The following is a 16,101-nucleotide window of genomic DNA, read 5'->3' on the forward strand; positions in this document are numbered from 1 at the left end:
ATATACCGCCCCAGTAGAACCAAATACCACAGTGCAGCACAATATACTGCCTCAGCAGAGCTAAATACCACAGTGCAGCACAATATACTGCCCCAGTAGAACCAAATACCACAGTGCAGCACAATATACTGCCCCAGTAGAACCAAATACCACAGTGCAGCACAATATACTGCCCCAGTAGAACCAAATACCACAGTGCAGCACAATATACCGCCCCAGGAGAACCAAATACCACAGTGCAGCACAATATACCGCCCCAGTAGAACCAAATACCACAGTGCAGCACAATATACTGCCTCAGCAGAGCTAAATACCACAGTGCAGCACAATATACTGCCCCAGCAGAACCAAATACCACAGTGCAGCACAATATACTGCCCCAGTAGAACCAAATACCACAGTGCAGCACAATATACCGCCCCAGGAGAACCAAATACCACAGTGCAGCACAATATACTGCCCCAGCAGAGCCAAATACCACAGTGTAGCACAATATACTGCCCCAGCAGAACCAAATACCACAGTGCAGCACAATATACTGCCCCAGCAGAAACCAATACCACAGTGCAGCACAATATACCGCCCCAGTAGAACCAAATACCACAGTGCAGCACAATATACTGCCTCAGCAGAGCCAAATACCACAGTGCAGCACAATATACCGCCTCAGCAGAGCTAAATACCACAGTGCCGCACAATATACCGCCCCAGGAGAACCAAATACCACAGTGCAGCACAATATACCGCCCCAGTAGAACCAAATACCACAGTGCAGCACAATATACTGCCTCATCAGAACCAAATACCACAGTTAGGGATGAGTTAGGGATGGGTTCAGCCAAACTTCGGCTTAAAGTTCGGGACCCGAACTTGAACCCGAACCCCATTGAAATTAATGGGGATCAGAACTTTGGGGCACTAAAATGCCTGTAAAATAGACATAGTAAGGGCTAGAGGGCTGCAAAAGGAAGCAACATCGGGGTAAGAGCAGGACAGTTGCCCTGCAAACAAATGTGGATAGGGAAATGACTTCTAATAACATATAGAAAAATAATAAATAATAATCTTGAACTAGGAGGCGGAGGTCAAAGTGGAGTAGGAGGTTGAGGAGGCGGTGGACGTGGCAGTGTAGGTGGAAGTGGCGGTGGAGGAGGAGGAGGTAGCCTACACTGTTTTAGTTGTTGTTTTTTATTTAAATCTTTTTTTCCTTTCTTTTTTTTATAAATTTGGGAAGACCCCAAAACATTGGAAAATAGAAAAGAGAATGCAAAGAGAAAGTGAGCTGGAGTATAATAATGCGTGGTTCATTTTAATGAACGTGAGCTTGTCCACGTTGGCTGTGGACAGGCGGCTGCGCTTGTCTGTGATCACCCCCCTGCCGCGCTAAACACACGTTCGGACAATACACTGGCTGCAGGGCAGGCCAGCACCTCCAAGGTGTAAAGGGCAAGCTCAGTCCATGTGCCCAATTTGGAGACCCAGAAGTTGAAGGGGGCAGACCCGTCATACAGTACGTGTAGGCGTGTGCACACATACTGCTCCACCATGTTGGTGAAATGCTGCCTTCTGCTAAGACGTTCCATTTCAGCTGGTGGTGCTGGTTGTTGTGGTGTGCTGACAAAGCTTTTCCACATTTCGGCCATGCTAACCCTGCCTTCTGAGGTGCTGGCGGTGCCCCAGCTGCGTTGGCGACTTCTTCCTCCTCCTCTGCCTTCGCCTTGTGCTTCCACTGTGCCCCCGCTGTCAGGTGGGAATGCCACCACCAGCGCGTCTACCAGCGTGCGCTTGTACTCGCGCATCTTCCTATCATACTCCAGTGACTGAATTAGGGCAGCACGTTGTCCTTGTAGCGGGGATCCAGCAGGGTGGCCACCCAGTAATCAGCACTAATTAGAATGTGGGCAACTCGGCGGTCGTTGCGCAGGCACTGCAGCATGTAGTCGCTCATGTGTGCCAGGCGGCCACGACAAGCTGTCCTCTGTGGGAGGAGTATCGTCTGTGTCCTCTGTATCCCCCCAGCAATGCTCCAGTGATGCCCATGAGCTGCTTTGGGTGCCACCCTGCTGTGAACATGGTTCCTCCTCCACATCCTCCAGAACTGTGCCCTGGCTGGACAGTTGTGTACCTGGCCTCTGTTGGTGCAGGAACCCTCCCTCCGAGCCACTTGTGAATGACTGGCCTGATAACCGTGGAAATGATCCCTCTTCCTCCTCCTCTTCCTCCTGTGCCACATCCTCTTCCATCATCGCTCAAAGTGTTTTTTCAAGGAGACATAGAAGTGGGATAGTGACGCTGAGGATTGCGTCATCGGCACTGGCCATGTTGGTGGAGTACTCGAAACAGAGCAACACGGCACACATGTCCCGCATGGAGGCCCACTCGTTGGCGGTTAAGTGGTGCTGTTCCGCAGAGCGACTCACCCATGCGTGCTGCAGCTGTAACACCACTATCGTCTGGCCAGCATGTGCAAGGTGGAGTTCCAACTTGTGGGTACGTCGCATATGAGTATATGAGGCGGTGAGCGGGAAGGCCCGAAGTTACGCTACAGCGCAGACAGGCGAGCAGCAGCAGGGTGAGAACGCCGAAAGCGCGCACTTTCTGCAGCAGCTGACATATCGGGGTAATTTTTCAGGATTCTCTGCACCACCAAATTCAGCACATGCGACAGGCAAGGGATGTGAGTCAAACCGGCCCAGAGCTGCTACAAGATTTCGCCCATTATCGTACACCACCAGGCCGGGCTTGATGCTCAGTGGCACCAACCACTCATTGGTCTGTTGTTCCATGCCAGTCCACAGCTCCTGCGCGGTGTGGTTCCCCCCACCCCAAACAGAAGGGTTTCAAAACTGCCTGCTGTCGTTTCCCCCTGGCTGTGCTGAAGTTGGTGGTGAAGGTGTTACGCTGACCAGATGAGGAGGCGGTAGAGGAGGAAGCAACAGGAGGCAAACTGAAGCGCCCTGCAATCCTCGGTGGTGGAAGGACATGCGCCAAACTGCTATCCGCTTCAGGCCCAGCTGCCACTGCATTTACCCAGTGTGCTGTTATGGAGATATAACGTCCCTGCCCGTGCTTACTGGTCCACGTATCGGTGGTTATGTGGACCTTGCCACAGATGGCGCTGCGCAGTGCACACCTAATTTTGTCTGCCACTTGGTTGTGCAGGGCAGGGATGACTCGTCTGGAAAAGTAGTGGCGGCTGGAAACCACGTACTGTGGGACAGCCACCACCATAAGGTTTTTAAAAGTCTCTGTCTCCACCGGACGGAATGACAGCATTTCAAAGGCCAATCGAAATGTTGGCATTCAGGGCCAGGGATCGCGGGTGGGTAGGGGGGTACTTCCTCTTTCTCTCCAGTGTTTTGGAGATGAAGAGCTGAATGCTTGGCTGATTTGCAAGGGGGTGAGGTTAAAGACAGATGCCCATGGGCTGCAGGTGCCAACTCTGCGCTTTCAGCAGGGGACCGGGTGGGAGACAATGTGAAGGAACTGGAGGCTCTGTCAGCCACCCAATCTACTACCGACTCTACTTGTTCTGGCCTCACCATTCGTACACCGGTATTCGGGCCTACAAAATAAAGCTGAAGTTTTTGTTGTCTACGTGCACCTGAGGAAGGTGTTTCATTTGGGCGTGTAGCTGGCACAGATTGACCACGTCCTCTCCCTGCAACAGGAGCTCCACCGACATCACGACCAGGGCCACGTCCCTTATTTGATGCTCTCCTCATTCTTTGAGGTCACCCACCGAACTAACAGACAGATTAACTATATTAATTTCCCTGTCACGTATGCAGTGCAGGTACATGGATTGGCTGCCCTGCAGACTTTCAACAAGCTTTACTTTATTAAATGCCCGAACACCGAACTCAAACTTTTCCGGCAAAGTTCGGGTTCGGGTAACCAAACTTTGTAGTTCGGGTTCGCTCAACACAAAATACAGCATCCTTGACGCAGTATTTAACACTAATCTGAGGTCGGTGATACAGTTGAATTCAGGAGGGGACATGTGGCCACCGGTCAGATGCAAAAGTACCCGATGCTCCTACATTAAGGGCTCATGCACACGACTGTTGTCGGCCACTGCCCATATTGTGGCCCCGAAACAGCGGATCCGCAATATATGGGCACCGGCCGTTTGTGCACCGCATCACAGATGCGGACCCGTTCACTTGAATGAGTCCGCAATCCAGATTGAATGGTGCGTAATGTAAGCATGGAACCCCACGGAAGCACTACGGATTGCCTGTATGGTTTTCTGTCTGTGCCTCCCCACAGCAGAAAAGTGGAGCATACGGCAGCCCCACGGTCAGTGTCCATGCATTGCGGACCGCAATTTGCAGCACAGGACCAGCCGGCACAAGGTCGTGTGCATGAGCCATAATGCTGAGGGCATCAGATCATTATGTACCAAGTTGGTGGCCATGAGGAGGGCTCGGGCGGCCCCTTTGGCATTGGCCCAATGGGAAATTTCCCTGTAGAGTCTATGGCCAGTCAGCTCCTGTCCCCAACGTGACCGCGGCAGCCAATCACTGACCAGGCATATACCCGCCTCAGAGCACATAGGGCACCATAACAGTTAGAGCTCATGAAGGACTCCATGCACTACACTAGAGTTTTGCCAGCGCGTCCGAAAGGTCTCGTCCTTTTTTTTTATTTTTAGAGCCTCCTGTGTGAACAGGGGGCCTCTGTTTTCTCAATAGTTGGGGGTCCAAGAATAAAGGATCTAGTGATCATAGCTCCACTGAAAAAAATAATGTCATGAATTTCAAGCTTTTTCTATTTTACACAAGTGTTTGTGGAGGCTTTTATAATTGTGTTGTGGGTATGTTCCACTTCAGGATTCCTTGTGTTTTTTTAATCTGGTTTTTGATGTTGTCTTTGATCCTGACCATTTCAGTGGGGGGTTTGAATGTGGGTTTGACGTGAAATCCGCACCAAGAATGAACGTCACTTCTTTTTTCCATGCCGCAGTTTTTAAAACCATAAGCGGAAAAAGTCAAAATTTGCTTACCTGAAATGTTTTATTTCCTGAAGTCCAGAAGACAGCACAGAAAGGGTTAACTTTCTGTGGTTCCTGATTGGAGAGAAGAGGAGAGATAATTAAGACATGTTAATACATTTTTTGAGTGTATCTATTATGCCCCATTCACACAGTCAGTGTTTTATCAGTGATTTTGAGCCAAAACCAGGTGCGGCTCTAAACCCAGAACAGGTGCAGATCTTTCCCTTATGTCTGTGGAGGCTCCAGTCCTGGTTTTGGCTCACAATCACTGATGGAAATCACTGACGTGTGAATGAGGCTGACGAGAGTCCAGACAATAAAGAGACGGGTAGGATTTTCAGTAATACAATTTATTAAGGGCGGGTAAACTGTGCTGCCTTCCGGAATCCAGAAAAATAAAATATTTCTTGTAATCAAATTTTGACTTTCCGGATCGTCCTTCAGGCAGCACAGAAGTGGACTTAACCCTTTCATGACCAAAGGTCATTGATGCCCCAGTGTCCAGGTCAAAATTTACAAATCTGACATGCGTCACTTTAAGTGGTAATAGCTTTGGAACACTTTTACTTATCCACGCCATTCTGAGATTGTTTTCTCGTGACACATTGTACTTCATGACAGTCATAAATTTGAGTCAATATATATCTCCTTTTTTTAAAAAAAAATCCCAAATTTACCAAAAAAAGTAAAAATTTGCAATTTTCTAAATTTCAATTTCTCTGCTTCTAAAACAGAAAGTGATACCTCATAAAATATTTATTACATAACATTCCCCATATGTCTACTTTATGTTGGCATCATTTTGGAAATGTTATTTTATTTTTTTAGGACGTTAGAAGGCTTAGAAGTTTAGAAGCAATTCTTAAAATTTTTAAGAAAATTTCCAAAACCCACTTTTTAAGAACTAGTTCAGGTCTGAAGTCACTTTGTGGGGCCTACATAGTGGATAACCCCATAAATGACCCCATTGTAGAAACTACACCCCTCAAGGTATTCAATTTTACAAACATTATTAACCCTTTAGGTGTTCCACAAGAATTAAAGGAAAATGGAGATGAAATTTCTAAATTTCACTTTTTTAGCAGATTTTCTATTTTATTACATTTTTTTCTTTAACACATTAAGGGTTAACAGCCAAACAAAACTCAATATTTATTACTCTGATTCTGCGGTTTACAGAAACACCCCACATGTGGTCGTAAACTGATGTAAGGGCGCACGGCAGGGCGCAGAATGGAAGGAGCGCCGCATGGTTTTTGGAAGGCAGATTTTGCTGGATTGGTTTTCTGAACGCCATATGTTTTTTATTTTTCTACCGATCGTCTTGTGCAGGGGCTCATTTTTTGCAGAAAGAGTTGAGGTTTTTATTGGTACCATTTTTGGGTACATAGGATTTTTTGATCATTCATTATTACACTTTATGGGACAAGGTGGCCAAAAAATTGGCTGTTTTGGAACAGTTTTTTTTTTTTTTTTTTTACAGCGTTCATCTGAGGGGTTAGGTCATGTGACAGTTTTATAGAGCAGATAGTTACGAATGTGGCAATACCTAATATGTATACTTTTTCTTATTTATTTAAGTTTTACACAATAATAGCATTTCTGAAACCAAAAAAATGATGTTTTAGTGTCTCCATAGTCTGAGAGCCATAGCTTATTTATTTTTTGGGCGATTGTCTTAAATATGGGCTCATTTTTTGCGGGATGAGGTAACGGTTTGATTGGTACTATTTTGGGGTATATTCGCCTTTTTTGATCGCTTGGTGTTGCACTTTTTGTGATGTAAGGTGACAAAAATGGCTTATTTTTTTACACCGTTTTTATTTTTTATTTTTTATGGTGTTTATTGGACGGGGTTGATGATGTGATATATTTATAGAGATGGTCGTTACGGACGCGGTGACACCTAATATGTGTGGTTTTCTGTTTGTTTGGTTTTTTTTTTTATAGGAAAAGGAAATTTATTTTTTACATTTTTATTTATTTATTTTTACTTTTATTATTTTCACATTTTTTTTTATCAGTTCCCTCTTGGATCTTGAAGATCCAGTGGGGCTGATGGTTGTACTATACTTTGCAATGCTCTTGCATTGCAAAGTATAATACAATCAGATGCCTGTAGGTGGCAGCACTGGACGCCTATACCATGGCAACCGGACGCCTTTGCAAAGCGTCCGGTTGCCATGGCAACCATCGGGCGCTGCGATCGCAGCAGCCCTGATGGTTGAGAGAGAGGGGGCCCCCTCCCTCTATTACCCCCATGGATGCCGCTACTGCGGCATCTATGGGGTTACAGCAGTGTCAGCATAGAGCTGACACACGCCGCTGATGGCGGCGGCTCAGGAATGGAGCCGCCGCCATCACACACACACAAGGGGGACCGCATCGGGGGCAGGGGGCAGCGCTGGAAACGGGGGAGGGGGGGGGCAGCATTTTACTTAAAGATCGGGGCAGGAGGGGGCGGACTGCTTCGGGGGGGCAGGATAAGATGATCGACACGAAGGAGGCACAGATCGGTGCAGGAGGGGGCGGACCGCATCGGGGGCAGGACAAGAACAAGGAGGGGGCACAGATCGGGGCAGGACCGCATCGGGGGCAGGACATGAACAAGGAGGGGGCACAGAGGGGGCTTCAGGACACATTACCGATTTCAGGCTGTGATCTGCAGAGCGCAGATCAGAGCCTGAAACCGGCATTTTAACACTGCCGCGATCCGATTGGTTAGTCTGCACAGACTAACCAATCGGATCGATTGCCGGCAAGGGGCCACTCTGATTGGCCCCTTGCCGGCATTACCGCACTGTATGCTGTCCGTGACAGCAGCAGGACAGGGGCAGAAGCTTAAATCCAAGCGCTTTGCAGCGCTTGGATTAAAGAGCTGCCAGAACGTGTATATACGTGGTAGCTGCACGGGGCATGTGCAGCTATCACGTATATATACAGATTGCAGTCGTGAAAGGGTTAAAGATTATGGACACCTTTGGGGCAATATTTTTATGATTGCATTTTGGGCTAAAAAGCATTTATTTCTTTTGAAAAAAATGTCTGCCTTTTTTTTTACAAGGCTTACAAATCAGTTTGTTTGCAGAGGATCACTTCTCAGTCCCGTCAGCTGACGGCTCATGTTAAGCCATTTCACTGACCACCTGACCTCATAAACACTTATTATAGCTATAGCAATATTCTTATCAGTTTGACAAGCATTTGCTTGTCAAACTGATAAGAATATGGCTTAGATGAGTGTTTATGAGGTCAGGAGCTCAGAGATAAGGCTTCACATGAGCCGTCAGCTGACGGGACTGAGAAGTGATACTGTATAGCAAGGTGTTTTAGTGGTTCATTTCCCTTTAATTCTTTGTAATGTACATGGTGCCTGATACCTGGCTGCGTTCCTGAAGTCTGATGTATCTGTGCATGCATACTGCACAATGAAGTACTATAGGTGGTGCTAGGAGGGGGCCATGAGGCTAGAAAACATCTAGCTATGTAACAAAGCTCCATTGAAGACATTATCAATGTAAGATGTCTTGCTACCACTACATCTCTTTGTATCATGTGGGCATCAACCGGGTGCCATGTTAGGCACTTGGGGATCGGGAGCTTGATCATTTGTTCACGGCTTTGGGGACAGTTGCTTACTTTACTCTGTATGCTATCTTTTGTGTTTGAGATTGAGATATACAAGTGCTTTGCAAAAGTATTCACCCCCTTGACTTTTTTCCTATTTTTGTTAAATTACAGCCTTAAGTTGAATGTTTTGTTAATCTGAATATTATGTGATTGATCAGAACACAAGTCGGTGAAGTGAAATGAGAAAAATATATAAATAATAAAACAATTGTTTAGAAATTGAAAAACAGGGGGGCGTGGTCTGGCTGCCGAGGCTGATGGCCGCATAGTGCCGGCGCTCCTGCATAGACGCCGCTAAACAGCGACTAATCCATGGAACAGCGCACTGCGCACTCCCACCACCGCAAACTGAGGGGGAGAACGCTTCCAAGGTTCCAAGCAATGACTGGGCGCAGGAAACGGGTGGTCAAGCACCCAAAACTTACTAAATTCTAATTCGGCAGAGATGCCCGGGGATTCACAAGATGGCGCTGGAGGTACAGCTCATTCCTCACCTCAGCGCGCTGCATCTCCGGACCGCCCTTGAAGCCCTGGGGCGCCTGACCTTCACCGCTCCTACTCTGACCCTGCGCTGCTGAGAGACACAGACCGGAGAGATTACTCTCCCCGGACGGCAGAAGCAGCGCGATCCTCGGCTCAGACCGACACCCAGGACCTGGTGAGTGGCACTTCTGCCTCCCATCCCTCCTCGCCTGCACACTCTGCGGCCTTTTCCTTACCAACAGGCGACGCCGAGCCCTCAAACACCCGGCGGGCGTCGGAAGACAATTCACAGGCTGCATTATACCCCATCCAGCAAGGGTCTCCGGGGGCCCCATCTCTGTTATTGCAAAGCCCTGCGCCATTCAATAAGCAGCAGGCTTCTGAGGCCTGGAGGGGAAATGTGCCATACAATAGTGCTGACACGGCCATGCGGAGTATGCTGCTTGTACAGAGGCGTTCTATGTTGATGGATCTAAAGTCCCTTATAGCACCACTGCGTTCTAATATTGACAACTTAGGTGCCAGAACTGACCATCTGGAAAATAAATCTGGAGACTTTGCCACCTCTCATAACTCTCTTATTGATGCCTATAATGAGTTAGAGGAAGACGTGACAAACATGAAAGCTAAATTGGCCGATCTTGAAGACCGGAGCCGACGTAATAATATTAAGCTTAGAGGGATTCCTGAATCTGTTCCTCCTAAAGGACATTCCCGAGTTTGTTCGGTCTCTTCTCAAAGCTACTCTTCCGAATTGTTCTGACCGTGATCTAGAGATTGACCGAGCGCACAGGGTGCCCCGCCCGCGACATCTGGATGAGTCGGTACCGCGAGATGTACTCACAATTATCCACTTTTTCAAGATCAAAGAACAATTAATGTCTGCTGCCAGGAAAAATGGAGGCCTACCTGCTTTGTTCCATAAAGTTCTTCTATTTGCGGATCTGTCGGCACCCACTCTACGTATGAGGAGACTCCTATCACCGATCATGTCCGCTCTGCATAAAGCCCGGTTCGTTTGCTGATTCACTACAAGGGAGAATTCCACGTGGCGAAAACCACACGCTTTTGAAAGGATGGAACATTCCTATCAGTGTCCCGGGAGATGACCAACGCTCTGCCCCAGCCAAAGTTCCCAAGGACTGGTCAAGAGTGCGCTGAATCCTATAGCTTTTAGTGGGTTCACCCCACTTTCAGGTGTCGTATGCTTTGATGGGTATTTTCCTTAATCCATTTTGCTTTTAGGTTACAGACAAGACTTTTTGCCCTACCATTTTATCAGAACGTGCCCTAACGGGCCTGGAACGTTCTGCTTCTGTTATTGTGAGTTACTGTTTTATTGTCCTCTCACTTTTTCGGGAGGATATGTGTGTTGATGCCTATTTATTGCCTATATATCCTTATGCTGCCTATGCCTTGGAGATATGGACGCCCTCGCTGGGAGGCGCTCCATACCGTACTCTTACAATTCTAAAAGCTGGTTATAAAATGCTTTTTATTCTGATATACTATGGTGATAACAATTGCTAGCTTAAATGCTAACGGATTGAACAGCCCAATGCGGAGGACATATTTGTGGAGAGAGGCTAAGGGATCGAACTGCGATGTGCTGAGTGTGCAGGAGACGCACTTGCTGCAGCGAGATGGCTTTAGATTGCGACATGTGCATTACCCGCATATCTACCAGTCTCATTTCCAATCCAAGTCCAGGGGGGTCATGCTTGCTATTAAAAACTCGGTGGCCTTTTCTCACATTGCTGACTATGCGGACCCTCAGGGTCGATTTCTTATACTAATTTGCACTTGGAATACCGAAATCTTCACGATTGTGTCCCTATATGCCCCTAACCAAGGCCAATTACCCTTTTTTTGAAAATTAATGAAGTTAGTCCGCAAAAATCAGCAAGGGAAAGTAGTGATCTGTGGAGATTTTAACCTGACAGTTGATCCATCAATAGATACGTCATCCACATCACTGAGAAATGATCCTTCCCTGGCCTCTACTTTCTGGAAGGAGGAGCTCTATGATGTATGGCACATCCACCATGCATCTGCTAGAGACTACACCTTTCATTCTGGAGTACACAATATGTATTCTAGAATCTACATGTTTCTTGTAGACAGGACGCTTCTCCCTTACGCTAGAGACTCCTCCCTAGAAACGATAAAATGGTCAGACCACGCCGCTATAACAATGGTGACTTCGGAAACCGTCAACTCTCCTCAGATGTACTTGTGGAGGAGCAGTCCTACACTGTTAACTAACCCCCAATACGGAGCGCGTATTGAATCGGACGTAGGGGACTTTTTCAAGTTTAATGAATCTTCCCATACGGACCCGGTTGTTTTATGGAATGCACACAAAGCTTGCATTCGAGGGTCATTCATTCAACAGGGTGCGATACGTAAGAAACGGATGGAGGCGGAAATGTCAGCCCTTTTGTCTCAGATATGCAGAGTCCAGGAATAAAAAGAACCCTCACTGGCAGAGGAACTTAGACGTCTTAGACAGGATTTAAGAAGCTATATGGTTTTTTTATTACGAAAAAATGTTGCGGAAATCCAAAGCTAGGTATTACTCCCAGGATAATAAAGCTGGAAAGCTTTTAGCCGCAAAATTTAAAGCCCGTCACATTAAAAGCCGCATTCCACACCTTATACATCTTACCTCTCAGGAGAAGCTATATTCCCCTCTAGATATAGAAAATGGGTTCCAAACGTACTATTATGACCTCTATAATTTAAAAAATTCCCATCCTACCCTGACAGAACTGGGAGACATGGTTGACTCCTATCTGAACTCCCTACATCTACCTAAGTTAAATAGTACCCAACTTCAGACTCTCAACTCTTCTATTTCAACGGAGGAATTAGAGGCGGTGATTGCGTCTCTTCCCAGCGACAAGGCCCCTGGACCGGATGGGTTTGCGAATCATTATTATAAACATTTTAAGACCTTGTTAAGCCCGTACCTGAAAAACTTTTACCAGGCAGCTATGGATTTTGGGGACTTACCGTCCGAGAATCTGCAAGCCCTTATTATCACGCTCCCTAAGCCTGGGAAACCTCCTGACAGACCCCAGAACTTCAGGCCCATTTCCCTCCTAAATCAGGATGTGAAAATCTACGCTAAATTATTAGCTATTAGAGTGGCAAAAATCCTCCCTTCTATAATACATGTAGATCAGGCTGGCTTTGTCCCGTCTCGGCAGACTTATTTCAATACTAGACGTCTGTTAGGGGTGTTACATCACGTGAAGGCCTGCGGGACTCCCATGCTGGCTTTGGCCTTGGACGCCGAGAAGGCGTTTGACAGGCTGCGCTGGTCGTTCGCCTTCTCGGTGCTCCAGAGGTTGAGATTTAAAGGTCCTATTCTTACTGCTATTGGGGCTTTATACAGCAATCCAACTGCTAGGACTTTTGTTAATGGGGCCCTGTCGGACTCGTTTGCCCTTACAAACGGAACCAGGCAGGGTTGCCCCCTGTCGCCCCTTATATTTATTATAGCTATGGAACCATTGGCTCAAGCGATTAGACAGGACACAGCTATTTCTGGGGTAGTGATAGGAGGGCGTTCGCATACAATCTCTTTATACGCAGACTACGTATTTCTCTCTCTTACAAACCCGGAACAATCCTTAGCGGCGGTGATGGCCCAAATTTCCCGCTATGGGGAACTTTCGTATTACCATCTGAACTCTGCTAAAACGCAAGCACTACCGATTAATATCCCAGAGAATGTGGTGGCGAACATTCAGAGGGATCGGCTGTTCGACTGGCAGCCTCACCGTATCAAATACCTAGGCACAAATATGACCGCATCCATGGCTCACCTTTATACCTTAAATTACGAATCGCTCCTCCAATCCACAGAAAAGGAACTTGCGGAATACGCTAAATACGACGCCTCATGGCTTGGCAGGATAGCCTCATTTAAAATGTTCACCCTCCCAAAGTTTCTTTACTTATATCGCACCCTGCCCTGCTTTTCCAGAGCGCAAGCTTTACTCTCTAAGTACACCTGGGGAAATAAGCGCCCGAGGATTGCCCGCGCTATCATTACCAGAGAGCGACTTACGGGCGGCTTAGCCTTGCCAGATCTGAAATTATACTATATAGCGACGTTGGTTTCTATGTTGAGGGGTTGGGTTAGGCCATCTTTGGACATACCATGGGTACATTTAGAGGAACATTTAACAAATGGATACTCCTTATCAGAGTTACTGCACCTTACTTTTTGGAACGTCCCTCTGCCACAAGGTCTTAGCCCAACTGTTCAAGCATCTCTTGGCGCTTGGTCTAAGTACCATGAGTTGGCGGACGCAGATGAATCCCCCACTCTTGTATCTATCCCCTTCTCACTGATCCAGTCTCTCTTGCCTCATTCTGACCTGTCATCCTGGCGATTGAACTCCATTCACTGTGTAGGGGACCTAATGGAGCAAAGAACACTGCAAACGTTTCACTCTGTGTGAGAACTTCTCTCTCTCAGCGAGGGACTTTTATAAATACCTCCAGATCAGGCACCTAATCCAGGGTCTACGCCCCACAGGGGTTAAAATGGATAGGCTTGCGAGAGTGTATATCACAGGTAATTCAAAGACGGTTCTCAGATGGTATTATACCCCTGACAGGTTGGCGCGTATGTATGCATCGGTCTCTAACTGTTGTTGGAGGGGGTGCGGTTGCAAGGGAACTTTATACCATGTGTTATGGCAATGTCCTATTATACAAAGTTACTGGTCAGCATGTCGTGACTTGCTGACCCAAACACTCCCCATTAAGATTAATTGGAATCCACAACTGGTATTGTTATTCGTAGGAGTCGATCTCCTGCCAACCTCTTACAGGCAGTTTCTTTGTATATTTTGTATCACAGCAAAACTGGTGTTGCTGAGGAGATGGAAAACTCCAGATGTACCGCCTCTTAGTGACTTAATCACCGCTCTTAATAATACATATACATATGAGAAGATTAATTCGTTGGGGAAAGGTGGTTTTACCAAATTTCAGTCGCAGTGGGCCTCCTGGGCGCGGCCCCCTTATGCTTTTCCCCGCAACTTACCCTGTCCCACTAAGTAAAACTGGATAGGTTATACCGTGGACGTGGGATGCTAGGTAGTCCTCCATTTTGGGATCTGTTCTAGAACTGGTGTAGGCAGACACCTCTTTGATTTTCAACACAGCTATTTATCAGGCAATAGCTTTATGTAATTGTGTTTCTTTTGTTGATTTTGTGCTTCTATGTTTCCCGAAGCACTGTTTGTAATATGTCTTAAACAATGTAAAAGCTTCGGGTAACCCCCGGATTCTGTATCTATTTTTTTTATTGAAAATGAAAAAAAAAAAAAAAACGGATTGAAACGAGAAATAGAAAACTGGCATGTGCGTATGTATTCACCCCCTTTGTTAGGAAGCCCATAAAAAACTCTGGTGCAACCAATTACCTTCAGAAGTCACATAATTAGTGAAATGATGTCCCCCTGTGTGCAATCTAAGTGTCACATGATCTGTCATTACATATACACACCTTTTTTTTGAAAGGCCCCAGAGGCTGCAAGACCTAAGCAAGAGGCATCACTAACCAAACACTCATGGTTTGTAGGGTGAAACTAAATCGCACCTCCTCATTCCTATACTATTGACTACTGTATGTAATAAGCAGCATTTCTTATGATAAAACATGGCTATACAGCGGTTATATCAATCATTTGCTGTGCACTATTAGGAGGCAATTAGTATACAGTTTGATCAAAGAGCATAGGCCCACTTACCGCGACAAGGTTTCCTCCTGTTAAGTGGGAACCTACTCTAACCGTAGCGCAGTGCCGTGTGGCGATCACCGTGTCTCCACACTGCTCCAGCAGGCAATGGGATCCAGCAGCCAACCAGCCGCCCCGCTGTACAGCGGAGCCACCTAGGCCTCGGACCCCACAGCTCCACCAGCACAGCACAGAAACAACGACGGCCGCCATCCAGCGCCGCATGTGAACTGGTGCTAGAGGATCACCTGTTCACAGCTTCTCAGGAACTCCAACTGAGATGTGGTAGGAATGAAAACCCTGTGCAGACTACTGCTAATTTAAGTACAGAGCACCTGTGTCACATGGGGAGGAGTGCTGACTTAGTTGGAGTTCCTGAGAAGCTGTGAACAGGTGATCCTTTAGCACCAGTTCACATGCGGCGCTGGATGGCGGCCGTCGTTGTTTCTGTGCTGTGCTGGTGGAGCTGTGGGATCCGAGGCCTAGGTGGCTCCGCTGTACAGCGGGGCGGCTGGTTGGCTGCTGGATCCCATTGCCTGCTGGAGCAGTGTGGAGACGCGGTGATCGCCACACAGCACTGCGCTACGGTTAGAGTAGGTTCCCACTTAACAGGAGGAAACCTTGTCGCGGTAAGTGGGCCTATGCTCTTTGATCAAACTGTATACTAATTGCCTCCTAATAGTGCACAGCAAATGATTGATATAACCGCTGTATAGCCATGTTTTATCATAAGAAATGCTGCTTATTACATACAGTAGTCAATAGTATAGGAATGAGGAGGTGCGATTTAGTTTCACTCTACAAACCATGACTAACCAAACACTGCCATGAAGACCAAGGAACTCTCCAAACAAGTAAGGGACAATGTTGTTGAGAAGTACAAGTCAGGGTTAGGTTATAAAAAAATATCCAAATCTTTGATGATCCCCAGGAGCATCATCAAATCTATCATAACCAAATGGAAAGAACATGGCACAACAGCAAACCTGCCAAGAGACGGCCGACCACCAAAACTCACGGAGCGGGCAAGGAGGGCATTAATCCGAGAGGCAGCACAGAGACCTAAGGTATCCCTGGAGGAGCTGCAGAGTTCCACAGCAGAGACTGGAGTATCTGTACATAGGACGACAATAAGCCGTACGCTCCATAGAGTTGGGCTTTATGGCAGAGTGGCCAGAAGAAAGCCATTACTTTCAGCTAAAAACAAAAAGGCACGTTGTGAGTTTG

The sequence above is a fragment of the Bufo bufo genome, chromosome 1 (genome assembly GCF_905171765.1).
Source record: "Bufo bufo chromosome 1, aBufBuf1.1, whole genome shotgun sequence".
NCBI lineage: Eukaryota > Metazoa > Chordata > Amphibia > Anura > Bufonidae > Bufo > Bufo bufo.